The sequence below is a fragment of the Mauremys mutica genome, chromosome 11, assembly GCF_020497125.1.
Source record: "Mauremys mutica isolate MM-2020 ecotype Southern chromosome 11, ASM2049712v1, whole genome shotgun sequence".
Lineage (NCBI taxonomy): Eukaryota > Metazoa > Chordata > Testudines > Geoemydidae > Mauremys > Mauremys mutica.
The window spans coordinates 35,205,380-35,232,226 of record NC_059082.1 but is presented as its reverse complement, the minus strand read 5'-3'; the positions used below and the strand labels follow the sequence as shown (position 1 = coordinate 35,232,226).

The 26,847-nt window shown below is 43.7% G+C and overlaps 1 protein-coding gene across 1 annotated transcript in view; it reads right to left on the bottom strand.

Moving 5' to 3' along the window:
- Positions 1 to 26,847, bottom strand: part of UBE2Q2 (ubiquitin conjugating enzyme E2 Q2) — a 227,408-nt gene that overhangs the window by 107,391 nt on the left and 93,170 nt on the right. The window lies entirely within an intron of this gene.

Here is a 26,847-nt window from a genome sequence, read left to right as displayed (position 1 = left end):
CCTTTTTTTTTAAATGAAAAAAGAGATTCTGATGCAACTGCATAACTCCAGGAATGGAGGCTTTAAAAAAACTGCTAAATGTCAGAAGAGTTGGCAACACTGAAATATTCCTTAGATTACAAACATCTTAATTTAAAGCCTGGCTGCTCACCACTATCAAACTTCTCCATATCCAGTATTTAATGTCTGATTCTTTTAATGTGGCAAACTGAATTAAAAGATGCCCCTTTCTCCCCATGTCCAATTACCAAGGTATTCATGAAAACTGCTCTTGTTACACTGACTCTTTTCCTGGTCTCAGAAGGAGGTGAGGTGATGTGATATAATTGAGCAACTGACTTCTGAGCACGGCATCATCAGGCCAATGCAGAGGGTTTAAACAGGCCACATGACGTAGGCCCACATCCAACAAATACTTAAGTATACACTTAATTTTAAGCCTGTGAGCAGGCCATTGAAATCAACAGTATTTCAGCACACATTTAAAGCTAAAAGTCAATGCTTAACTACTTTGCTGAATCAGGGCCTTAAACCTTTGAGATGTCATCATTACTTCCACAGCAACCTGCTGTGACATTACAAAGAGAGGATTATGGCCTCTCTGATTGACATGGACCCAGCAGATTATCCACCTTGGCCCCTCTGGGTGTGAATCTTCCTTCAAGGTGGATGGGGACTCTGCCATTTCCAGGCACCATCCCACTCTCTCCATGGGGTCCAGGGTCTGTGTGAGGGCAGGAGGTGGAGACTGGGAGGATGAGTGGGTGGATGCACATTATCCGCTCTCTGGCCCTGCAGATTATAGGAAAAAAACATAAATTAAGCTTCAGGCTGTAATCTCTTTTCAGTGAACCTCCCCTAGGACTCCCATGGGGAACTGTAGCCTGGGGGAGTCCTGGTAGAGTGGCTATGATGTAGCTGCACTGCCAGGGAGTCTGGAGTTGGAGGGCTCTGCCAACTACAAAGCCAGTATGGAGGCACAATGGCTCTGTGTTGTTGGCCCAGGCCTCCTGCAGAGCCCCTATGATCCACAAGGCCTTTCTTGCAAGGGAGGAGGAATCCCAGCCCCCATGATGAGATGATGGATAGGGATTCACCTGCAGGTTTTTTCTATGGATCACACAGCCATATTAAAGACATGGATGCCTACAATAAATCCATTAGGCCAAGGCCTCATGTTCCTGAGAAGTTGCCAACAAGGCTATTGTGTGAACATAACAGAAACACTCCTGAAAAAGGCCACCGCTAACTGATCATGGTTAGCAGCATGATTTCAGCCTTCTAGACACTTCTTCAACACTTAGCCGAATGGTTGGCCATAGCGATCATTTGCCATTTGGTTCATTCTTGTGCAGCCTCAAGGGCCTGACGGGTTGAAAGTCCAACGTTGGAACAGACCTGATGCACCCATATAATAGGAGTTCAGGGCTGCCCACACCCCTTGGTGGGTGGAATTTTATCCTGGATGTAACAAGCCACTGAGAGAATGGCATTTGTTGGAAAGTATTATGGCATTCTGGCAATATGTTTGAAAAGCATAAGACGCCAGCTGCGGGCAAGGCCCCAGTAGTCTGTCGACTGGAGCGACCTCAAACACCTACGTGATGAATGAAGTCATTCCATTTTATGCCCAAAATACAAGGTTGGCATTTTGTGTGGAAAGCCTCCAACTTTGCCCAGTCCGAGAGGCACAGTGTCCATGTTTCACAACCATACAACAGTCAGAGAGGATACAGCTCAAATAAATCCTGAACTTGGTTGTCATGCCGAGGTGATGTTGATTCCATATTAGTCATAAATGACCTATGGCAGATGCTGTGATGCCAATCTGGAGAAGAACTTCCATATGCAAACTGGAGGAACTGGTGTGTATAGAACCCAAATAGCGAAAGCTGGAGACTGCTTTGACAGTTTCATTATTCAAAGAGATTGGAGTTGAGTGGACCAGATCCTAGGTTTTACAACTTTGTCTTTGACCATGAAACATGGAAGCTGACCTTAGCTGACTCCTCCTCCATTTGCTGAAGTGCCTCATGGAGGCACTCATGGAGTGCCTTTTGTTCTCTCTGTACTAGGAGAACAACGTCATCAGTATAGTCAAGATCTGAGAGTGAGAGATCACCGATCTGAATGTATATGGACCTGATGGAATGCTGCATTATGAAATCCATTGCCCAACAAAAGGGTGCAGGGGCCAAGACTCAGCCCTGCCTGACACCAGATACTGATTTAAAAGGTGCTGACATCGAATTCCGCAGACGTATGTGGGCAGTCGTTCCACTATGCAGCTCACTAATCAAGTCCAGAATAGTGGTTGGGACACATACACTTTTTAAGGCCTTCCATAGCATAACTCAGTCAAATGAATCAAACACAGCCTTAAGACTGACATATGCCACATGCAGGGGTTTCTTGAGCTTGCGGTGTACAGTATCTCTGACAACAAGTGGAGGGCCAAAATGGCATCTAATGTGGACCTGTTCTTAGTAAAGCCTGACTGTTGGGGGCAATGCTTCTGATGAGCTGGGGCTCCAAACATGCCAGCAGAACATGCACAAACACCTTCCCTGGCATGGACAACAAGGTGATCAGCTTGTAGCTCTTACATTCGCTGCGCAGTGCCTTGTGCTTATAAAGTGAGATCACAGAACAGTCCTTCCAGGAAGTTGGGAAGGTTCCAGTTCTGCAAACCAGGTGAAAGATGGCCAGAAGTGATTCCACTACAGGGTCAAAAGCACTTTTTAGCAGCTCTGGAGGGATACCATCAGAGCCAGCTGCACATCCATTTTTCAGTTTGCAAATGGCATGTGTTTCACTTCACCCAACATTGGTGCATCACTACAAGAGTCGGGTACGAAACCACAGTTGCTGCCAAATTGTCCAGCTCTGGGCAAGAAGCAGCTAGAGGGTGGTTCAGTGCACTGTGATAACATTCCACCCAGCATGAGAGGATGAAGTTGAACTTCTAGACACTGGAGGTTCTGTTTCATCACTGCCTTGTGGTTAACTTATGTTTGGTCCAGGAACTAGGCAATTCTCATAATCAGTTCTCTGAAGAAACCAACCACGTTCACAAATATAACTTGAGAAGGGTTTTCAAAGCATCCATAGAGATGGCTTTTGAAACAGGAGCCAAAAACAAGTTTGAAAACTTAGCTTGCTACCCGCAGCGTGGCTCGGCTGAGTGAGACAGGAAATGCATGTCAGGAGATGAGATCTCACACTCCTCCCCTTTAGGAACAATAGCCTACATTTTAACAGAAAATTGTTTCACAGAACAACTCTGGCAAGTGGGGGGTTGCAGTAGTTTGCCAGCCTCCTTACACCATACATATTCATAACAGCCAAGAAAGTCCTCGAACTGCTCTCTCCAGCAATTGGCCCATACAGATAAGGCCCTCAGTATTGCAAAGGAGCGCAACCGTTGCTTTTAAGCAAGGAACCTCCTTTCTAGCAGGTACTCCTCTTTAGAGTCAGAGACATGCTTTACCAGAGAGGTTAGTGCCACTGTGCTTTGAAATAGATCCTGTGGTTAAGTCATCTTGTTCTTTACAAATACAGTCACAGACTATAAATAACCACTGTATCTTCTACCAGATGCTGTTACTATGCAAGCCTCCTCCCTGGCAAACAGATGAGCTCACTGTAAGATAATTTCATGATAACTGGATAGTCTCAATGTAAGGTTGAGCCCATCATCATTAGCCCAATTAAGGTTCCTTTTTGTATCAGGAAATAACTGATACTCAGATAAATCTACCTCTTTGTTCATTGTTTGTTCATCATCCACAGCTGGTATGTGCACTGCCCTGTAGTCAATAAGGCTCACTAAAAGGTTTATAAATGAGTTAACTCTTCCAGGAAATGGATGGATTTCTGGGATCATTTTTATCTAGTGTTTCTTTTCTTCACTTAGGCATTCACTACAGCCTAGAGTGGACAGTGCACACTTCAACCAAGAACTGTGTTGGTGTAATATACTATTATTATAGTAGTATAGACTTAGATAGGGGAGGTGGTCTTGAGTTTAAGGCACTATCCTAGAGCTTAAGGAACCCAGGCTCAATTCCAGGCTCAGTTACCGATTTCCTGTGAGACCTTGGAAAAGTGACTTCATTTCTCTGGGTCTCAGGTCCCATTCTGTAAAATGGGAATAATAATTCTTTTGTCTATCTTGTTTATTTAGATTGTGAGCTCTTTGAGGCAGAGGGTGTCTCTTCCTCTGTGTTTGTGCAGTTCCTAATACAATGGGGTCCTGATCTTGATTAGGGTTTCTTGGCACTACTACAATACTAATAAACTTTCCCTTTTCCTTCTGACTCTGTCCATACTCCTTTCCTTGTACTCCAGTGCACCTGTAGTATCACTCCACTTCCAGAAAAAGGTCTCTGTGAGCAGAAACTGCCAACTTTATCAAGCGGTCATACTGTGTAGTGGTATAATGATATAAACTAATATCTGTAGGGTTTGAATGATGTGACCCAATTTATTTTAGTTTAAATGCAAAGAGCTTAAGGATATAGATAGGGCTGTCAAGCGCTTAAAAACATTAATTACAAAAAATTAAAGCGCTTAAAAAAATTAATCGCGATTAATCGCACTGTTAAACAATAATAGAAATCCAAAATTTAAATAAATTATACTTTTCTACATTTTCAAATATATTGATTTAAATTACAACACAGAATACAAAGTGTACAGTGCTCACTTTATATTTATTTTGATTACAAGTGTTTGCACTGTAAAAAGACAAAAGAAATAGTATTTTTCAATTCACCTAATACATGTACTCTAGTGCAATCTCTTTATCATGAAATTGAACTTACAAATGTAGAATTATATACAAAAATACTGCATTCAAAAATAATGTAAAATTTTAGAGTTTGCAAGTCCACTCAGTCCTACTTCTTGTTCAGTCAATTGCTTAGACAAACAAGTTTGTTTACATTTGCAGGAGATAATGCTGCCCGCTTCTTGTTTACCATGTCACCTGAAAGTGAGAACAGGCATTCTCGTGGCAATGTGTTAGCCGATGTCACAAGATATTTACATGCCAGATGCGCATGTGTCAACCACCATTCCAGGGGACATGCGTCCATGTTGATGACTGTTCTGCTCAAAAACCAGGGTGGGCCGACGCATGTTTATTTTAATTATCTGAGTCAGATGAAACCAGCAAAAGGTTGTTTTTATTTTTTGGTGGTTCGGGTTCTGTAGTTTCCGTATCAGAGTGTTGCTCTTTTAAGACTTCTGAAAGCACGCTCCACAACTCATCCATCTCAGATTTTGGAAGGCACTTCAGATTCTTAAATCTTGGGTTGAGTGCTGTAGCTATCTTTAGAAATCTCACATTGGTACCTTCTTTGCATTTTGTGAAATCTGCAGTGAAAGTGTTCTTAAAATGAACAACATGTGCTGAGTCATCATCCGAGACTGCTATAACATGAAATATATGGCAGAATGTGGGTAAAACAGAGCTGGGGACATAGAATTCTCCTCCAAGGAGTTCAGTCACAAATTTAATTAATGTCTTTTTTTTTTAAAACGAGTGTCATCAGCATGGAAGCATGTCCTCTGCAATGGTGGCCGAAGCATGAAGGGGCATACAAATGTTTAGCATATCGGGCACATAAATATCTTGTAATGTTGGCTACAAAAGTGCCATGAAAATGCCTGTTCTCACCAGGGCCGGCCCATAACATTTTGGCACCTGAAGCAGGGAGCTCAAATGACACCCCCGTTCCCCCTCGCTTGGGCCAAAACTTTGAAAGGTCTCAATTCTGCCTTTTTCCTGTTCTACTCCTCTCATGGTACTGTTCTGCTACCTACCCCAATAAAGGAGAACTAACAACTTAAAATGCCTGGTTCAAAAATTTTAAGTAACACAACTTTCAAATGCCTGAAGAGCAAATGTAACTTTTCTTGTCTGCATAGTAAACACTGGCATTTTTATCTGTTTGAATAATCACAGTGGTGCTTTCCGTGCCTTCATGGCTGCAAAGATTTGAATGGCTTCCTGCTGAAGGTCCACAGTCTGGGCCAGCTCATGCTCTATTGAGATGATTGCAAGGCCGACCAGCCTCTCCTGTGTCATTATGGAGCATAGATGTGTTTTCATTAACTTCAGCTTACAGAAGCTGTGTTCTCCACTGGCAACTGTTACAGGAAGTGTTAAAAGTATGCGCAGAGTAACAAAAGCATTTGGAAAGAGGGTGGTCTTCTTATTTGTGCACATATATTCCAGAACAGCCTTTGGAGTTGATCCTGCTGAAATGTATCTTGAAAAGGCTTTCAATTCATCACCTAAATCACTTGCATCAATATACTGCTGTGTTCCTTGAGCTGCATGAAATGTTCTTCAACTGACTGTATTGCACAATCTAGCACCTGGTTAAAGAATTCAGCTTTGAATTATTGTTTGGGGTCTCTCTTATGGGATTATCCCGTGCCTCGTAATCAAAATGTTGTCTTCTTTGGTGACTCTTGTATTCTTGAATGGGTGGGAAAATAGCTTTAGTGTGAAGTTCCTCTGCCAACTTCTGTGCACTCTTCAGAACGTTTTGAAATCCCTCATCTGACCGGTAAGACTGTAGATATGACTTTGCTTTGTCCAGTTGTTCCATTGCTCCAGATATATCAAGGTCAACACCTTGGAGTCTCTTGCTTACAACATTTATTTCAAACAGTATGTCATGCCAGAACCCTAAGCCACACAGAAATTTGAATTTATGTATGTTTCTGGTGATTCCATTTCCCTCGGCCACTGTTCTCCCACGAACAGTTCCTGTCATAGCACTATCCTCCATAATGGAAACTATGGCATCATCTATCTTCCCAATTTGGTGTTTGATAGCCTTTATCACCTCCACTTGACTTTCCCATCATGTGGCACTCAGTGGTTTCAGTGTCAGAGAGGATGTTCCCAGATGTTGCTTCAAAATTTGCCATCAATGAGTTGATGCAGAGAAAAATACATAGATGCTTTGAATTACATTAAAAAATTCAGCAGACTCACTTGAACCTGATGCCTCATCACTAACCACCAAGTTCAATGAATGAGAACTGCATTAGACAAAAAAAGCTCAAGGGTTTAACTCTCGGATCTGTGTTTGCACTTCTCTGTTCTTTCCTCTCATATTGGCACCATTATTGTAGCCCTGACCTCTCATGTCAGCTATCACAATTCCTGTATCTTCCAGCTTTTTAAGAAGCATATTTGTCATACCAGCTCCTGTAGTATCATCAGTGTTAATACATTTTAGAAAATAGTCTCTGACAGTCACCATTGCAGGGACATTTTCACTAGATTCTGTTATTGTTGTTGTTACAAAACGCCCCATTAAAGTCGTTTGTTCCATATGGCTGATGTCAGGTGTGCAGTCCAGAATAACAGAGTAATATCTTGCTGACTTCAGATCTGCCACAATCTTCTGTTTGACTTTTGTTGCTAGTAACTGTATGATCTCATTTGGAATTGTTTTTCCAAGGTAGTGGTGTGTGTACATTTCTTGGGTGGTGACTCTTCTTAGTGCTCCTGGAGTACAGCATCAAACTCGGTCATCAGCTCCACAATTTTAAGGAAGCTTCCATTGTTTGGCACTCTGAAGTGCCACGCAGTGCTAGGTTTTGGGTAGCAAGCATTCTCACAATGGCAATGAGAACATTTTGCCAGTAAAGAGACTCTGATGCAATCTTCTCTTGATGCTGATCATCTGTGGTGGCCTTTAACCTTAGTCTCATCTCAAGAGCTTTCCGCCTATGGAATGCTCTCTGGTGATTTGCTGCCTTCTCATGGCATGCTGGATTTCTAGCCAGATTTTTCCAGTCCTTTGTTCCTGTAGAACCCAATGTGGCTGGAACATTAGACTGGAAGAGTTTGCAACAAAAACAGTATGCGGCATTCTGGGGTTTTGAGTATATAAGGCATGGCCTCTCCACTTTGTCACCATTGGGGTTTTCATGCCAGTAATGTGTTGGATGGAAACTTCTATTTTCATTGTCTTTGGGGAACATGAAGTTTTTCACTTGCTGTGGCCCATGCAGTAGGAGGAAGTCCCTCAGGCTACTGCTCAAGTGGGGATGCCTCCTGATTCAGACTGAGAAAGCAGGGAAATCGGCTAGTTATTTTAGGTGCCTGTGTGACCGGGGTTGGGAGCCACACTGGAGTTACTCAATTAGGGCCAACTGCAAAGAATGAGGCAGACAATCCCCAAAGCTGGTAGATATTCCAATACTTAGATTCACCAAGCCAGCACAAAACAGCTTCTATAATTACTGGTTACTCAGAAGCCAACAATACAGTTCCCTTAAAGCAACTAGCCTTAGGCTTCTACCCAGACACCCAAGTCAAATATGATGAGGATTACTGAAAAATCTTATTCATCATACAAGAAAGTTCTACCCATCTCAAAGGATCAGACACATTGCCTCCCAGGTTAATGAATATTCCAGATCTTACCCAAATACACGCTATAGCCAATTAACATAAGAACATAAGAATGGTTGTACTAGGAGGGTGGTGAAGCACTGGAATGAGTTACCTAGGGAGGTGGTGGAATCTCCTTAGAGGTTTTTAAGGTCAGGCTTGACAAAGCCCTGGCTGGGATGATTTAGTTGGGGATTGGTCCTACTTTGAGCATGGGGTTGGACTAGATGACCTCCTGAGGTCTCTTCCAACTCTAATCTTCTATGATTCTATGATCTACTCCATCCCTCTGTGCTGAGGCAGGATTAAGTATACCTAGACACATGCAGTACCCCCTACTGACTTTATTACTTCTTATGCATCTAAGTCCAAAGGTAGACTGTTGTAGAATACATCAAAATCTTTTGAGAGAGCACTGATACTTCAGACCCCAGGTCCAATTCCATTTTTAAGGGATTCCCATCTACCTGGAGTTCTAATTTGCTTTGTGTAGTGGAGAAGGGTAAGATGGCATTTGAAGATCATGATATTTGAATCCTTCAAGGGAAGAGAAAAAGATGAATGGGTTGATTACTAGCCTCCTAATTTGCTTATACTAGAGAAATCCATGTCTGAAGAGATGATCATGTTCACTTCAAATTCAGTCAAGAATCCATATTTCATTGCAGTTGCTGTAGGAATGGTGATAAAGAAGAGCATGTTGTCACTCCTAGGATGAGAGTATGTGTCCTAAGAACCCTTGGTTCATGGCTATCCCTTACACCAGGGGAGAGCAAACTACGGCCCATGAGCTGGATCTGGCCCATCAGCGCTTTCAATCCAGCCAGCAGGATTGTGAGCCCTGTGGCGCAGCAGGGCTAAGGCAGGGTCTCTGCCTGCCCTGGCCCCATGCTTTGTCCTGGAAGTGGCCGGCACCACATCCCTGTGGCCCATGGGGGAGGGGTGGGGTAGAGGGCTCCAGGCGCTGCCCTTGCCTGCAGGCACCGCCCCCTGAAGCTCCCATTGGCTGGGAACGGGGACCCGCAGCCAATGGAAGCTTCGGGGGTGGTAACCGCAGCGTGCGGCGGAGCTGCCTGCCCCACCCCACCCGCAGGAGCCACTGCCGGACATGCTGGCCACTTCTGGGAGTGGCATGGGGCCAGGACAGGCAGGGAGCCTGCCTTAGCTCTGCTGCGCACCACTGCCACCCCAGAGCTGCTTGAGGTAAGTGGCACTGGGCTGGAGCCCACTCCCCAAATCCCTCCATCCTGCACCCCACCCCCTGTCCTGAGCTCCCTCCTGCACCCCATACCCCTCCTGCACCCCAGCTCCTTACCCTGAGCCCCTTCCTGAACGTCACCCCCTCCCACACCCTGCACTCCCTCCCAAACCCCAACACCCTGCCCCAGCCCTACATGCATGACCCTGCATACAATTTCCCCACCCAGATGTGACCCCTGCCTTACACTCGCCATTTAGTTATGGTGAGCCAAACATTTTTTAGGAAAATCTTCAATGGAGAAGCATCTTTGGAAGCTCTATCTCAGTCCTGGATTAAGATCTGGCCTTTGAAATTTCCAGATGATCATTTTGGTTTTAGTGAAATTAAGGGAGAGGATCAAAATCAGGCTTATTAATGTGGAAAGCTTGAGCTGTAGTGGACACAGACTATTTTAAAAATCACACCTCTATCAGAATTTATTTAATCTACTATTGCCACCAGGGGCGGCTCTACCTTTTTGGCCACCCCAAGCAGTCATGCGCGGGAGGCGCCCCGGAGCCGCGGGAGCAGCGGACCTCCCGCGGGCATGACTGCGGAGGGTCCGCTGGTCGCGCGGCTCGGCTGGACCTCCCGCAGCTGCGGACGGTTCGCAGGTCCGGCGGCTCCGCTTGAGCTGCCGCAGTCATGCCTGCGGGAGGTCCAGCCGAGTCGCGGGACCAGCGAACCGTCCGCAGTCATGCCTGCGGGAGGTCCACTGGAGCCGCAGGACGAGCGCCCCCTCTGCAGTCATGCCTGCGGCAGGTCCAGTCGTCCCGGGGCTCCGGTGGACCTCCCGCAGGCATGACTGCGGCAGGTCCGCCGGCCCAGCCTGCCGCCCCCCCGGGAAAGGGCCGCCCCACGCGCGTGCTTGCCGCGCTGGGGTCTGGAGCCGGCCCTGATTGCCACAAATATCACATCTAAGATTACTGTAACAGAGACAGTAGAGGGAACAAACACCTTTCTCTGTTGTTTTTAGCCAGTTTACTTTGTCTATGTGGCAGCACTTTGCAGCTAGATTTTCTCTGTTTCCTTGGTATTGTCAATCAGTTTCCTTTGTTTATGGGGAAGGGAAGGAGGAGGGGTTCACACAGCAGCAGAGAACAAAAAACATTTTTTAAAATAGGAAAATTTGACTGTAAAACACAGAGCAATGCGGGACACGGGCAGGTGTAGTACCTGAAATTCCTTCTAACCAATTATTTTTAAATTGACTGCATTTCAAATTGATTGTGTCTCTTTAAGTATGGAGGGACTCTTTGTCTTTCTATAATCAAAGATAGGAGTTTGGGTCACCAAACTGCCACCATCTGTCACAATGTCAAAATGAGTTAAGTAAACATGAATTAATCTACACTGGTTAGACGATAGTGAGATTATGTAACAGAAGACTCAGTTCTTTTAAATTCAGTGACCAAGTTAATTTCTGCCTAGAAATTGTTTATGTTCTTTTAAACACTTTTAAAAATGGAAGCTGCAGAAATGAATAGTAATGCATGCAGGAATCTGTTAGTATCTAGAAGACGATTTTTGTTTCTGATGAAAAAGTATAAAGAAACTAATTTTTTTAAAGAAGAAAAATCCAACATTGACCTTTTCCTCCCTAGACGTTCTCCTAAGCACAGAGGATCTCCACATGTCCCCTCCTTTATTTCCACTAATGTCAACCACACATTGGGCTGAAAATTTCTTCCACTAAGACGGGCAAAATATGACTCCCCATGGAGATGAGATTCCTATAGTCAACTCTATTCTCAAGTGGTCTACTTAAAGCACCTTGCGTCTCAATGGATTTGAAGAATAACTTGCTGCATGGAGAGGATGTTTCCCTCACTCTCTTGGCCCTGCCCCTCTCAGCCATATGGAGTCATGGTCCTACAAGGCTGCTAGTGCAGAGCAGCTCTGAGGCAGGAGGGAGGCATATGCTGTCCTGTTGCCTTTCTCTCCTGCACTGGCCCCTCCCAGCTCCCTTCTATGTGCTTTTGGGCTGTTCAGCTCCCTTCCATGCAATTCCCTTCTGTGACCTCCTGCCCCTACTGTGGAATATAGGAATTGCCATATGAGTTCAGACCAATGGAACATCTAATCAAATACCCCGTGACTGACAGTGGCCAGGCACAGCTGATTCAATGGAATTTGCAAGAAACCTCAAAGTAACCAACTATGGAATAATTTCCTCCATGATGCCCCTCTTTCTGCCCATTATGAAACAAAACCAAACACTGGAAAGAGAGCCTTCCTTTGGGTCACCCAATATGTTCTGTGCTGCCCAGTTATTTAGACTGTATGGTCCTTTGGGAAGAGACCATGTTGTATCCTGTGGTTCGTACATATCCAAGCTCTCTTGACCCTTAATAAATAATACCCTCTTTGGTGCATTTATCTGTAGGCAAGTACAGCAACTCAGATGCCTTTTGTATCCTTTTTTTATCATTAGTCCTATGTCTCCCACAGGAAAGCAAGAGACACAAAAAGAAAGGAAAAGAAATCATAACTATCATCTCTAGCAAGGACATTTTACATCTTGACTCACCCCTGTGGGCAAAAGACTAGGGAAGGGGTCGGGGATCTCTCTCGAACTGAGAAATAGTTAATATGGAACAGGCAGCCAGGAGATGGCGCCTGAACAACAGTTATCAAAGAAAGTCTCCAGCCATGGCCTTCTGATAAAGATGTAGTTCTGTGCCAGATTCTGCTTTCAGTTCCACTGGTGTAAATATGGAGTAATCCCACTGAATACATCGGAGTTACTCTGGATTTATACCCGTTTAACAGAGACCAGACCATCAAACATATGTATGTATGATTTGCCATGGAGGGAGTTTGGCTCATCTCCTACTAAGCTGAATGTGCCTATAAAGTTCAAGCAAAGAAAATAATTTCTGGACAATCATGTATATTCATCAATGTTAAATTTATCGGCCTGTTAACAGTTGTTAAAATGTATACAAGTTATGTATGGCATTTTCTGTATATGCCTGCCCAATGAACGCCACTTGAAATCTACTATTATAATCTTTATTCTCTAATATAGTTTGTGGAAAGCTTTTTCCTTGGGACTATAAAGCTTCTATCCATGTATCCATGGGCCAATATTTGCATTATTTACTTGCAAGAAAGGATAACTGAATAAAAAAAATAATTCAGAACTAAAGGATTTCCTTAGTCTCCACATGCTACCTTAACCATGAGTATCTTTTTCCTCTCAATCTCCGGCTGTGATTCTGCTACTCAATGGTCAATGTCAACATGCAATAGCTGCACTGACTCCTAGCCATTTTCTGCTTGATCCCATCACTGAACTTCTCCTCTCCACAAATGTAAAATATATTGTCACGAGAGGATAGATGACAATCACCTAAGGCCTTGATTGTGGGTTCTTTCCATTGTCTGCAGTAGCGACAGAGTCACAGTGGTTATCAGGAGAGAAGGCAAAACCCAGCACACACAGCACAGCTGTGAGGCAGCTGGCTCTGTTATCACAGATGTTTGTGATAGCGCTTCCCTCCCTCAAGAGAAACATCTGTTTAGCAGGCAGCTGTGAACGTTTGACAGAGGTATATCACTTCAAGGCATGCACCGCCCCATAAAAATGTCCAGAAAACTAGTGGTACAAGTGCATTATCCAAAAGAGCTAACCAAATCTACAGCAACCATTCAGGAATGGCTTTGATGAAGCCCATGCAGCACCCCATTGCTGAGGGAAAGTTGCTGCTACATGAGCCTTATGAGACAAAACAGTGTTAACTGGGGGTGGGAAAAGGGAAAATGATGGGATTCCCCTCCCCACAACTGAAAGGAGCACACACTACAACAATACAATACATTGCCACTGATATGCCTGTGGAAATGTGTGATGGTAGGGTAGATATTCTCTTTAAAATATACATTTTAATGCAAAGTATATATTTTCTAAAAAAACAATTAAGGAATATGATTTCAATGAGATATATTCCCTAATGGCAACTCATAGCCACAAGAGTGCATCCTTGTATTTTGGACTAAACATTCCCTATCATACTGCAGTGGCAAGGTATAAATATTGTTAAATCCATTGGAAAATGTATTCCAGTCCCAGCTGCATCCTGTTTCCAGTTTTAGCCTTTTAACACTGGTGAATGCTAGTTTGCTGGTGATCAATTTCAAGCATTTCACAATTTGATTTTATAGTTTGTTCACAGCATAAAAAGCGGAATTAGTAAAATGCCCATTAACCAGGTCTATGGTAGATATCATCCCTTTTGTGCACTAACGTGCTGTACTAAATTATGTTCAGAAGTACCATCTCCAAAAATGAGGTTGCAACCCTGTCCAATCAGATTTTCTGGTGCTGAAGTCTCATCCCCAGAAGAATGACATCTCAGGCACGCTCTTTGTAAAAAAGAGAAGACTGCCTGGCAGGGCTGTAATCTGACTGGGTCTTTGGAGTGATGTTGTCAATATCATGAAATGACAATATTAAAGAGCAACAACAATAATAATTTGCAAATACCCAGTGCCTCTCTGCAGAAGCTCTCAAAGCATTTTATAACAATGGAAATTAATTAGACAATTACTAATACTCTATGCAGGGGCGGCTCTACGTTTTTGGCCGCCCCAAGCAGTCATGCGCGGGAGGCGCCCCGGAGCCGCGGGAGCAGCGGACCTCCCGCAGGCATGACTGCGGAGGGTCCGCTGGTCGCGCGGCTCGGCTGGACCTCCCGCAGCTGCGGGCGGTTCGCTGGTCCGGCGGCTCCGGTTGAGCTGCCGCAGGCATGCCTGCGGGAGGTCTAGCCAAGCCGCGGGACCAGCGAACCATCCGCAGTCATGCCTGCGGGAAGTCCACTGGAGCCGCCGGCCGAGCGCCCCCTCCGCAGTCATGCCTGCGGCAGGTCCGGTCCTCCCGGGGCTCCGGTGGACCTCCCGCAGGCATGACTGCGGCAGGTCCGCCGGCCCAGCCTGCCGCCCCCCGCCGGCAGCAGGGAACGCCCTCTACATTTTGCCGCCCTAGGCACCAGCTTGTTTTGCTGGTGCCTAGAGCCGCCCCTGACTCTATGGGCCAAATCCTGAGGTTCTTACTCAATTTTAAGCAAATTCACATGAAGTAATATTCTGAGCTTCCTCCTTCCCCATAAATACATCTGATTTCCCCATTCACACCTGCCTCCTGGCCATGCCAAACTTGTCCGGACACAGAGTCAGGACTTTGAGAGGGAGGATGGTCTGACCATTTAGAAAGCTGGATTTCTCTTTTTTAATGAAAACCTCTCCTCCCACCTCTCAATCAAGGAGGATATTTCCAACAGGACCCTTTAGCCCATCCAACAGGAACATTCCATTTACTCCTTAGCAGGCATACAGCACTGGTACAGGGCTCATGCTGGAACGTGTATACCACCTTTTTATACATGGCCAGCTTGGGGCTACTTTCAAAGCCATACAATTAGTTCTTCCCTCCTCTGTAGAGGTGTGTGTGTCACCCTCTGAATCTCCATGATGTTCTCAATTCCTGCCTCCCTGGAAGTGAGAGAACACAGATTCCCAACAAGCCTGTTTAAGATACAAGTGCTAATGTAGCCCTAAAGTAAGTAGACGGTTTCTTTCAATAGTCTTTCATGAAATAACAGAGATTTATATTATTTTAATATGCATCTTGACCACATCATTAGACAATTTATTAGGTATAGCAACTGATTTACCGGGGAGGCGGTGTGGTCTAGACTCCAGAGAACAGATCAAAAGGCTTGGCATCAGGAAACCTGGGTTCTTTTGTGAACTCTGTTATGGACCTAGTGTGTGTCCTTGGGCAGGCCACGTCACCTCTCTGTGCCCGTTTTCCCTCCTGCCTTGCCTATTTAGCTGTTAAGCTCTTCAGGGCATGACCTGTTTTTTACTATAAGTATGTATACAATCTTGGTCGGGACCTCCAGACACTACCATAACACAAATTATAAGAGTTATGCTATAAAAATAATAGATTTAATCTATTTCAAGGTTTTGCATCCGTATTCATTGTACCAGGTTGCAGAGATCAAAAAAGCATTGTCAAAGGATATGTTAGGAGCACCCTTGACTTGAATTCAGATAAACTTATCATGGGCCATAGACCCTATATTCAGCACTATACCTCCAGCACTGGTAATAACATACAGCCCCCGGGTGGCAGGACTGGGGGTAAGCATACAGCCAATGTCTACAATATTGCCTTTACATGATGGAGAAGGGAACAAGGGAAATTGGGGAAGATTTGGAATGAGGTTTATGGGAAGACTGTCTATTTTTCTGAACGACTGGAGGGTTAGGTAGACCACTGTTCCAATATGACTTGGCCTGTTGAGCACCATCACATCATTTCCTGTAGCAGGCTGTAAAGTACAGCTCTACTCCAAAAGTGGCACCTTCCTCCTCAGTAAGTCTGCTCCCAGTTATCAAATAGGACATCTGCTCATGTTATTGACAGAAATATTTGTTTATAGTATTTCACTCTTAGCACTCCAGAGGCATTTCTGCTCTGATGGACAGACCTGTCAACAATTATCATCTAAGCTCACATTGCAGAATCTTCACTGTTGTTGATGGGTGAGGCAAAAAGAAACCAGCATGACCTTTAGATCCCAGGATCAATTTGCAAGACTGGCAATTAGAAAAAAACACCTGTTTACTTGGAATCTGAGCTGATTTGATCTGGAGCCATAGAGATGACAAGCACGGAAACCCACAATGACATTTTTGCAATCACTTTGCACTTCAACACAATTTCTCTCCTTACATCACCTTGGGGTGGAATAATGTTCTTCTGTAATAGAATATATTCTTGCTACACATTCTGTGGGTCAGACACTGCCACCACTGGCATTCATGTTAAAACTCTCATTGACTTCAGTGGTACAGGATTGGGCCTTATATGAATCCTTGAAGACTATCTGGAAACATCAGATGATGCACAGCTGTCAGCTGATATAGCCATGTGGAGCATATTACCCCTCTTTGCCAAAGCCTACTGCTTCCCTTACTTGTTGAGTAGTCTCACTGATTTCAATGGGAGTACTCAAGGAGTAAGGCATTACTCCATGTAAATAAAGGTGGCAAAAGTGGGCCATTAGGAAGGAGTTTTCAAAGCTACTGACGTGATTTGGTCATTCAATTCCCCTTAATTTCTTATAGGTGGCTTTGAAAAATTCCACCTTAATTTACTATTGCTGGACTGAAAAATCAATGGGAGTTACATGCTGATTTGAAAGAAAGACTGTGAGATCCACTGGCATTTCAGAGTTATATGTGTCTTGTGAGTAGCATTAGCCTGATGTGGATGAAAAAAATATCCATTCCCTCTCTTCATTTCTGATACAGTGCTTTGCGTAACACTGCACCAGGTTAAACAGGACTATGTATGGTGTCAAGTATCAGGGGATAGCCATGTTAGTCTGTATCCATAAAAACCAACAAGAAGTCCGGTGGCACCTTAAAGACTAACAGATTTATTTGGGCATAAGCTTTTGTGGGTAAAAATCCCACTTCTTCAGATGCATGGAGAGAAAATTATATAATGTAATTTTCACTCCATGCATCTGAAGAACTGGTTTTTTACCCATGAAAGCTTATCTGTTAGTCTTTAAGGTGCCACCATACGTCTTGTTTTTTAGGACCATGTAGTGACATATCCTAACACCAGGCAATACGCAACCTTCATGGAAGATATAAAGAAGGGTTTTTTTCACCATGCAGACAAGCTACCTGAAGCCACTGAAGTATGCAGACAAGCCATCTACCCTGCAATATGACAGACAGATTTCACAATGGGGTTTTGTTGACATTTTAAAAAAGCTGTCCCTGATCATAACCAGGCTTAAGTCTTTCCGTCTCTGTTGTATCTGCTTAGCCTTCCTCTTCAGCCAGCATGGGGAAGCCCATAGAGACTAGCACTGGTATAGTATGGAGCTGTAAGAGAATGGCCCTAGATTCTCAGTTTCATAATGTTGTGTCTCTCCCAAAAGAAAATGAGCAAATCCAGCCAAAAAATATGCCTGGCCTGTAGGGGTTCAGGAAGGATGTTATTCAACCTGAGATCTGAAGGTCATGCTAGGTTCTTTCTGCCCCATATTTCCTTTATATTAGCAGAATGGGTTTTAAAGCATACACCACTAAGTTGGCACTCAATATTTTAAATTCAGAAGAAGATTTCCCTTTCCCCAAACTCCACTCCCTTCATCCTGCTTCCCCTCCGTCTCCAGAGCTGTACAAAATATAAATATAAGGAGTCTATGACCTGAAGAAATTTACAGTCTAAAGCACAGTCACAGATAAGACTAAAAGCACTGGAAGAGCTGGAGGATGCTGTCAACTCAGATTTTCTTTTCTGGAAAGGCTTTATATTAAACATGTTTCAACAGTATTTTCCAAATGCTTTTTCTTTCTTGGTTTTGTTTAGTCCCAGCCTTTCTTCCTCCCCTCTGTTCCTTTGGTCTCTTTTTTCCTTCTCTTCCTTTTTCCTACTCGCTTTGTCCCTGATTTATTCCTGTGTTACACCTTTCTCCTTCTCAAGGTGTACAATGAGTTTCCCATCAATGAAATGAAAGAGTCCTTAATGCAACTAAGTTTAACCATGTATTCATACACTGCCCTGAACACTGTCAAACAGCTGTATTCTTCTAAAGGATGAAGGGAACCACATTCGAGCTGTAATCCTAGATGCGGTTTTAAAACAAACAAACCAGGACTTCTTAAGAACAGGAGGGAACTATAACATTTATGTTACAAAATAAAAGAACAGAAAGGCAACCTAGTAAGTTTAGGGCAGGGGTCTCAAACATGCGGCCCGCGGGCCGCATGCGGCCCTCGGAGCTCTTCCCTGCGGCCCGCGGAGCTCCTCCAGTTACTTCCTGTCGCCGCCAAACTCCCCTCACCCCCGCCCCCCTCCCCGAGTTATTTTCTGTGCCTAAGCTCCCCGCGCGCTGCTCCCCAATGTTTGGGGCCGGGTCTCTCCCCTGGCCCCACCTGCCGCCCCCACGCGCCTCCCCCCAGTGTCTACCAGCCCCCACTTACTGCCCCCTCACTGCCCGGTAGCCTGCCCGGGAGCTCACGCTGACTCCACTCCTCCTCCGCTATGCCGGCTTCCGGCATCACCTGCTGCCGCAGGGTCCTAGCGCCCCCCTTCACGAGGGCCAGGGCAGGCTGCCCTTCCCCTAGTCCTGAGACTCTCCAATGCCCCGAGCCTCTCCAATGCCTCAAACCCCTCACCCTCAACCCCACAGCCCTCACCCCTGCACCCCCTCCTATCCCCAAACTCCGTCCCAAAGCCTGCACCCCCACCCCCTGCCGCAGCCTGGAGCCTGCACCGAGCACAGAGCCTGCACTCCAGACCCCCTCCCCCACCCAAACTCCCTCCCAGAGCCTTAGGCAGTAAATCTAAGTGCGTGTTTTGTCCTTTGAGTGAGGTGCATTACTGAGTGTATATATTTATTAAAACTGCTTGGAAATGACTTCGTCAAAAAAAGAACACTCATGGAAGAAAAGAGAGTTTTCCAAGACAAATGGGAGAATTTATATTTTTTCACAGAGGTAAAAGATAAAATTCAATGCCTTATTTGTCAGCAAACGATTGCTGTTCCCAAGGAGTATAACGTGCGTCGGCACTATGACACGATGCACCATGAAAAATATGATGCATTCACCGGAAAAATCCGAGAGGAAAAAGTTCAGCAACTTAAAGCAGCATTTGCCAAGCAAAGAAATTTATTTTCAGGGATTAACAAGTCTAGCGAAGATTCAGTAAGAGCAAGTTTTGTGATAAGCGAAATGATAGCTAAATCATCGCGACCTTTTACAGAAGGCTTATTCATAAAAGAATGTCTTATGAAGGCCAGTGAAATTTTATGTCCTGATAGGAAGAAAGTTTTTGAAGGCATAAGCTTGTCTGCAAATAAAGTTGCCTGCAGGATAACGGATTTAGCTGATAATGTGCAAAAACAATTGATTCAAATGGCAAAAGACTTTGAAGTATTTTCAATTGCTCTTGATGAGAGTACAGATGTATCAGATACCGCACAGTGTGCAGTGTTCATTAGAGGTGTGGACTGCAATTTGAATATAACTGAAGAATTGCTAGACTTAATGCCACTGAAGGGTATCACAACGGGACGTGACATATTTCAAAGATTGGAAGAGTGCATTGAAAAAGCTGTTGGTGGCGCTTAGCACTTTCTAGGAGGGAGGGGGGAGGAGCGGGGAGCCGCGCGCTTAGGGGAGGAGGTGGAGAAGAGACAGGGCAGGGGCGGGGCCTCATGGAAGGGGTGGATTGGGGGTGGGGCCAGGGGCAGCAAGGGGGCGTGTCAGTGATGCGGCCCTCGGGCCAATGCACTAGTCCTCATGCGGCCCTCGGGGTCATTTGAGTTTGAGACCCCTGGTTTAGGGCATGAACACTTCGGACGCTCAGCATAATTTCGTTGTTTATCATAGAGATGAGGGAGTAAATTTATGCTACAAGTTGTATGAGTTAAAAATGGTGAGGCAACTGTAGAACATAAAGTGGGTTCCATCTATGTAACACATGAGCTTTCCTACTGCTTGGCTGTTCTCGCACTGAAGTATCAGTCTATGACTGTTCTAATAATAATAATAATAGATATCCCACCATTTTCCAGCCTTGTCTCACATCACTAAAGATTCTTAAATATCAAAGAGGTGATAGATAGAAGAGAAGTTCTGGAACAATTTTTGCATGAATATGCTTTCTCTTAAAAGTGGAAAGGAAAGTTTGCTGTTATTCATTATACCTCAGGGACCTGGAAAAAACATCCGGCTACTTCTCTGTTATATTTGGTAAAATGCTAGTTCTATCTTATAAACACTTTATGATGTTTAAACATAGTGTGCCAAAGGTTCTCCATGAATTGGCATTCTACAGAAGTCAAGTGCCAAATTCTGCACTCGGTTACATTGGTGTAAATGTGGAGTAACTTGCACCCCATCTGCCATTGCCCCAGTGAGTGTTGCAACAGCCAGGATATAGCTGGAACATATGAATGCCCCAGTCTTACTTTCTCTTCTCCTCTGCAGCATACCCACGGCACTGGGGGCTCTTGTGAGGGAGAGGGGCAGAGAGTTGGCTCTGTGCTTCTCAGAGAGGTCTCTTGCACTGGGGAAGGTTTTTGCAGCCCATTTCCACTGGCATAGCTCATGCAGAGCAACAGTGAATTCCCCTTAGGCTCTATCTATACTGGCAACTGAACGACAAAACTTTTGTTTTTCAGAGGTGTTAGCACCTCCCCCCCACTCCCGAAAGACAAAAGTTTTGCAGATGACAAGCACCGGTGTGAACAGTGCTTTGTCGGAAGGAGTGCTCTCCTGCTGAGAAAGCTAATGCTGCTCATTGGGGGTGGAACTTTTTTGTCGGTGGAGAGCTCTCTCCTGCTGACAAAAACAGCGGCTACACTGTGCGCCTTTTACCAGTACAGCTGTAGCAACACAGCTGTGTCACTAAAAGCTGCATAGTGTAGACATAGCCTTAGAGTGGGAGAAAGAAGCAAAGCAGGCAAAGCAACTAACGAAGTAAGAGTAAGGACTAAGTTCTGCTGTGTTACTCTGATCTAAATCTGCAGTAACTCTTGTGGCGTTGCACTCTATGTGATTTTATGAAAATATGCTAATGTAACTGGAGTATGCTTCATGCAAAAGGTCTCTTGTAAGTATCATTACAAAGCTTATAATCTACTGAGTATGAACATCCTATTTGTATAAATGTACCACTCTTGTATCTGAAACTAGAAATATGAAATATAACTCTGAGGGCCTGTTGTAATTATGCAAAGTGTGGGCCATTAATGGTGGTTTGAAATCTTGATGACTCCCATTAACCAGGACAATTGACTGCAGTTGGCTGTTTTACCTCTAGTCTTCCTGTATACGTGTGTGCTGGCAAGTGGGTAATGAAGTCTTACAGTGACATGTGGTCATGTCACCTGAACCAGAATCCATCTTTAACCTGGTGCTTTTCCATTGAGAAGTGGGGGTGGGAAGCTAGAGGGACAAAGGATTCCCGCCTTATGCAAAAGATATATAAGTGGGTGGAACAGAGGAAAGGGAGAGCCATCATGAGGAATCCCCTAGCAGCTACCACCTTCAGCTGGAACAAGGACTGTACCAGGGGAAAGGATTGTGCCCACACTAGGAAGGCATCCAGTCTGTGAAAGAAATGTATTGAAACATCTCTGAGAGTGAGATCTTATCTGTATTCAGTTTCTTACTGTATTAGACATAGACTTGCGTGTTTTATTTTATTTTACTTGGTAATTCACTTTGTTCTGTCAGTTACTACTTGGAACCACTTAAATCCTACTTTCTGTATTTAATAAAATCACTTTCTTACTTATTAATTAACCCAGAGTATGTATTAATACGTGGAGGGGAGGGGAACAGCTGTGCATACCTCTCTATCAGTGTTATAGAGGGCGAACAATTTATGAGTTTATCCTGTATAAGCGTTATACAGGGTAAAACAGATTTGGATGGGTTTAGACTCCACTGGGAGTTGGGCATCTGAGTGTTAAAGACAAGAACACCTCCATTAGCTGCTTTCAAGTAACACTACAGCTGGTAGGAGATGTGGTTCAGACCTGGGTCTGGGTTTGCAGCAGGCTAGCAAGTCTGGCTCAAACCAGGCAGGGCAATGAAGTCCTAAGCTAACAGTGCAGGAAAGCATGGGCAGAAGCAGTCTTGGCACATCAGTTGGCAGCTCCCAAGGGGGTTTCTGTGATCCAACCCATCACAGTGGCGTAGTCAGCAGGATCTGTGCACAGCTGATTGCTTTGAGATACTGGTAGTGATTTTAAGTGAGTTTTAAGTGTGGTGGCTGGAGAATAGACAAAGTGGTTACTAGTTTGTTGTTTTTCTATTTGCTTATTTTGGATAAGGGAAGTAGGGACAGAAAAGGAAGCAAAATAAATAAGATTGAAGATCAGAAGAAGCTAGAACTATGCAAGCTGCAAAAGGCTGAACACTGGGCACTGGGAAAGTCTCTGTTAACTAAGAAGCCCTTGAGCTGAGTGCATCTCAGTTTCAGTGAACTGCAGATGGGTGTGGCCCAACCTCTGTGTCTGTGCTGAAGCTGACTGGAGTGTGTAACTTAGCAAGACAGGAGGGTAGGGATGCCTGTTCTGGCAGGAAGGAGTTCTCTGTGGTATTCCAGCTCATCCAGCTCAAGGGAAGACAAATGGTTCCACGTAGTAACAGACAGAACAAAGTGAATTACCAAGTAAAATAAAATAAAACACGCAAGTCTATGTCTAATACAGTAAGAAACTGAATACAGATAAGATCTCACTCTCAGAGATGTTTCAATACATTTCTTTCACAGACTGGATGCCTTCCTAGTGTGGGCACAATCCTTTCCCCTGGTACAGTCCTTGTTCCAGCTGAAGGTGGTAGCTGCTAGGGGATTCCTCATGATGGCTCTCCCTTTCCTCTGTTCCACCCACTTATATATCTTTTGCATAAGGCGGGAATCCTTTGTCCCTCTAGCTTCCCACCCCCACTTCTCAATGGAAAAGCACCAGGTTAAAGATGGATTCTGGTTCAGGTGACATGATCACATGTCACTGTAAGACTTCATTACCCACTTGCCAGTACACACGTATACAGGAAGACTTACAGGTAAAACAGAGCCATCTGTAGTCAATTGTCCTGGTTAATGGGAGTCATCAAGATTCCAAACCACCATTAATGGCCCACACTTTGCATAATTACAACAGGCCCTCAGAGTTATATTTCATATTTCTAGTTTCAGATACAAGAGTGGTACATTAATACAAATAGGATGTTCACACTCAGTAGATTATAAGCTTTGTAATGATACTTACAAGAGACCTTTTGCATGAAGCATATTCCAGTTACATTAGCATATTTTCATAAAATCATATAGAGTGCAAAGCCACAACCCTGTTACATTTCTGCCAAAGGTAATGTAGACATCCATTGAAGAATTTGGCCTTATGCTCTGCATTGTGTTCTTCATTCTGGTTCTGCTTTTTCAATTAAATCTTATTTCTGAGAAGGAAGGATGAAAAGCTGTTTAATTTCCAGTATAGCCTTTTTAACAGACAGAAATAATGGGCCCCAGCCTTCTTCCACTGAAGTCTTTGGGAGTTTTGCCACTGACTTGAATGGGAGAAGAATTGGGCTCATTTTACACTAACATCAAATGAATAGTAATCAATCCAAATATGTTACCATACTATCTCTTTTATTTAGCACCTAGAACAATGCATTTTCAGCTTTAACTCCACTGTGAAATTGTCTACAGTACCTACACTAACTATAAATTATTCTAAAATGAATTAAATTAGATGCCTTTTCATCAAATTATAATTAATGTAAAAAATTCTGCCATAACATTTTAATGAAAAGAACTATCAAAGCATTGTAAACCTGCCATTATAATTAGTAATTAATCAAACAGCTGGGCCACTAAACTAAACTGTCACAATTCTTTGATTACACACATCAATTTCACTGCAATTTCTGTGCAAGCAGATTTCATCGGTGGACAGTTTCCTCTTCAGTGTAATAAAAGTTACAGCCAAACTGCAATAAAAGCATTAACTTTCTGTGGTTAAACTGCAGATACTTCTTATCTGGATTATGACAACTGGCAGATCTCATTTTCCATGGTCTCTAGTTTTGCTGGAGCTGTGATAAATGAATTGCAGTGCATTTGGCTGATGTGTCAGTCAGCACACAGGTGCCGCTAATATTCTGCCCACCTGAGCTACAATGATAAAAACTTTAAGAATCAGCTTTACACATGTCATACAGCGTGTGAGAGTTTAAAAGGAATCCTATTTTAGCTCAAAGATGAGCTGATGTGAGACTGGAAAGCTGCAGAAGCACATTTATCATCAGTTATTTAGTACAGTAGTACCTAGATGACTCAGCTGAGATCACGGCCTCATTGTGCTGGGCACTGGTCTGGTAATTAGTAAGAGGACTCCCTTCCTCAAGAAGTTTACAGCCTAAATAGACAAAACATAGGAGGGGAAACCGGCACAGAGGGGAACTGACTTGCCCAGGGTCACACTCCGGGTCCATGGCCCAGCTGTAGTAGAATCCAGGTTTCCTGTCTCTCTGTCCAGTACTCTATCCTCTAGGTCAGTGGTTCTCAAGCAGGGTACACATATCCCTGGGAGTATGCAGAGGTCTTCTGGGGGTACATCAATTAAATAAAAAGCACTAGCGAAGTCAGTACAAACTAAAATTTCATACAGACAATGACTTGTTTGCACTGTTCTATATAACATACACTGAAACTTAAGTACAATATTTATATTTCAATCAATTTATTTTATAATTATATGATAAAAATGAGAAAGTAAGCAATTTTTCAGTACCAGTGTGCTGTGACATTTTTGTATTTTTATGTCTGATTTTGTAAGCAAGTAGCTTTTAAGTGAGTTTAAAGTTGGGGCATGCAAGATAAATCAGACTCCCGAAAGGGGTACAGTAGTCTGGAAAGGTTGAGAGCCACGGTCTCCCATGATACCTTGGGAATTTGTAGTAGAGTTTTCCTGGGCTAGAAATGTGTTTTGTCCATAGCAACCAACGACCTGCCTCTCTGCTCACACTCTTCTTCCAGGTGTGCAAACTTTTAAAGCTTTGCATCACTGAGGCACTGGAATACTCTCAAACACCAAATATATGGCAGAAAGCTGCGTGACTGCAGTTGCATGCAGAAAAGCAAATAGTGATGGGGGCAAGGATAATAAATTCATCTCCCACATAAGCCCTCATTCATCAGTCCATTCATTTTCAGCAAAGCACTTAGGCATAACTTGAGTCATGTGCTTATAGTAACGTATGCGTTTCAGTGCTTTGCTGAATTGGGGTCTAAATTCAGAGGCCGTTCCCCCAATGTACTGTAATTGCCATGCTATGTCCAGTACAGCTCTACTGTTTGGGCCACTTGTGCAATTTAATCTGCATCATCTCCTTGGGGCTGAATACTCTTCGTCACTGCTGTGCTGATCCACAATGCCATTTCCAGTATGCTGTGCTCTTTCTTTCCTGCCTTCCTTGGGTGGATCTTGAGGATTTGGCTCTTGTTTTAATATGGGTACAGGAATATTTCTGTCATACAGGTGATCTGCATTGCACACTACGGTTTTGAAATTCTTTGACTGTGTTAGTTTATATTGTGCTTATCACTGTGGTATCTCAACAACTTCCTTCACATCTGGATTGTAATACCATGACACACACAGGGCATAGGAAGTGTAGCCCATGTGAGTGATATATATTTTTTCATTTGTAAATAGCCCACTGTATTATGAACCCTCTAAAAGGGACCTTTTTTTGTTCCAGAAGGGCTGAGTACACATGGCCGTGGTTGCCTTAACACAATGTTTCCTTACATTTGTAGGATTATACATCACTCGTAATATCATGTCAGTATAAATGTTAGTGTTTAATTCCCTTTGTTTTTTAAAAGCCACATAATGTGTGTTGAAATCCTTTCATTTTCCCTGTGACAACAATTCCACAGAAAGCTGTTGCATGTACTGTTGTTATAATGTCATATTGAATTATCATCAGCAGGTCTCTCCTGACTTGCATTAAAGCCATTTTCCCATTGTAATCTTATATAATGGCCTCATAATGACATTCTAATAGACATCCAAAACTCAGACTGTTTTTCAACTTTATAATCTTTTCTTGGTATGCACATTATAACAGAATCATCAAGGGGTTTTCAGAGAGTTCCTTCCAAATTGTTTTTTCCGTGATAATAGGGTCCTGATATGCTTGCATTGACATTCTGAGATAATTGGGATAATGTTATAGAAACAGATGTAGTGTCATTAAGAAGTTGCACACTGAGTAGCTGGTGATATTTTCAGCCCTGGGGCCCAATCCTGAGTGGAAATCCAAAAGAAGCTGTGGGAGCTCATGACCTTTCAAGATCAGCTCCTTAATGCTCTCATGCAGTTCATTTTAAAGAAAAAAAAATCTTCTATCTATTTGAGTTATGGCTACAGGATTCCAAACTAGTGTTAATGCACCATTAAAGAGAGTTTTCCTCAGGGAAGATATGCGTTCTCTACTGAAGTTAAATATGTCTCAGCATAGAGACTATCTTGTATGTTACATAATGAAATGTGTATATTTAGTTAATTGCTACCTGAAGAGAAGATTGCCAGATTCCTCATCAAGAGTTCAT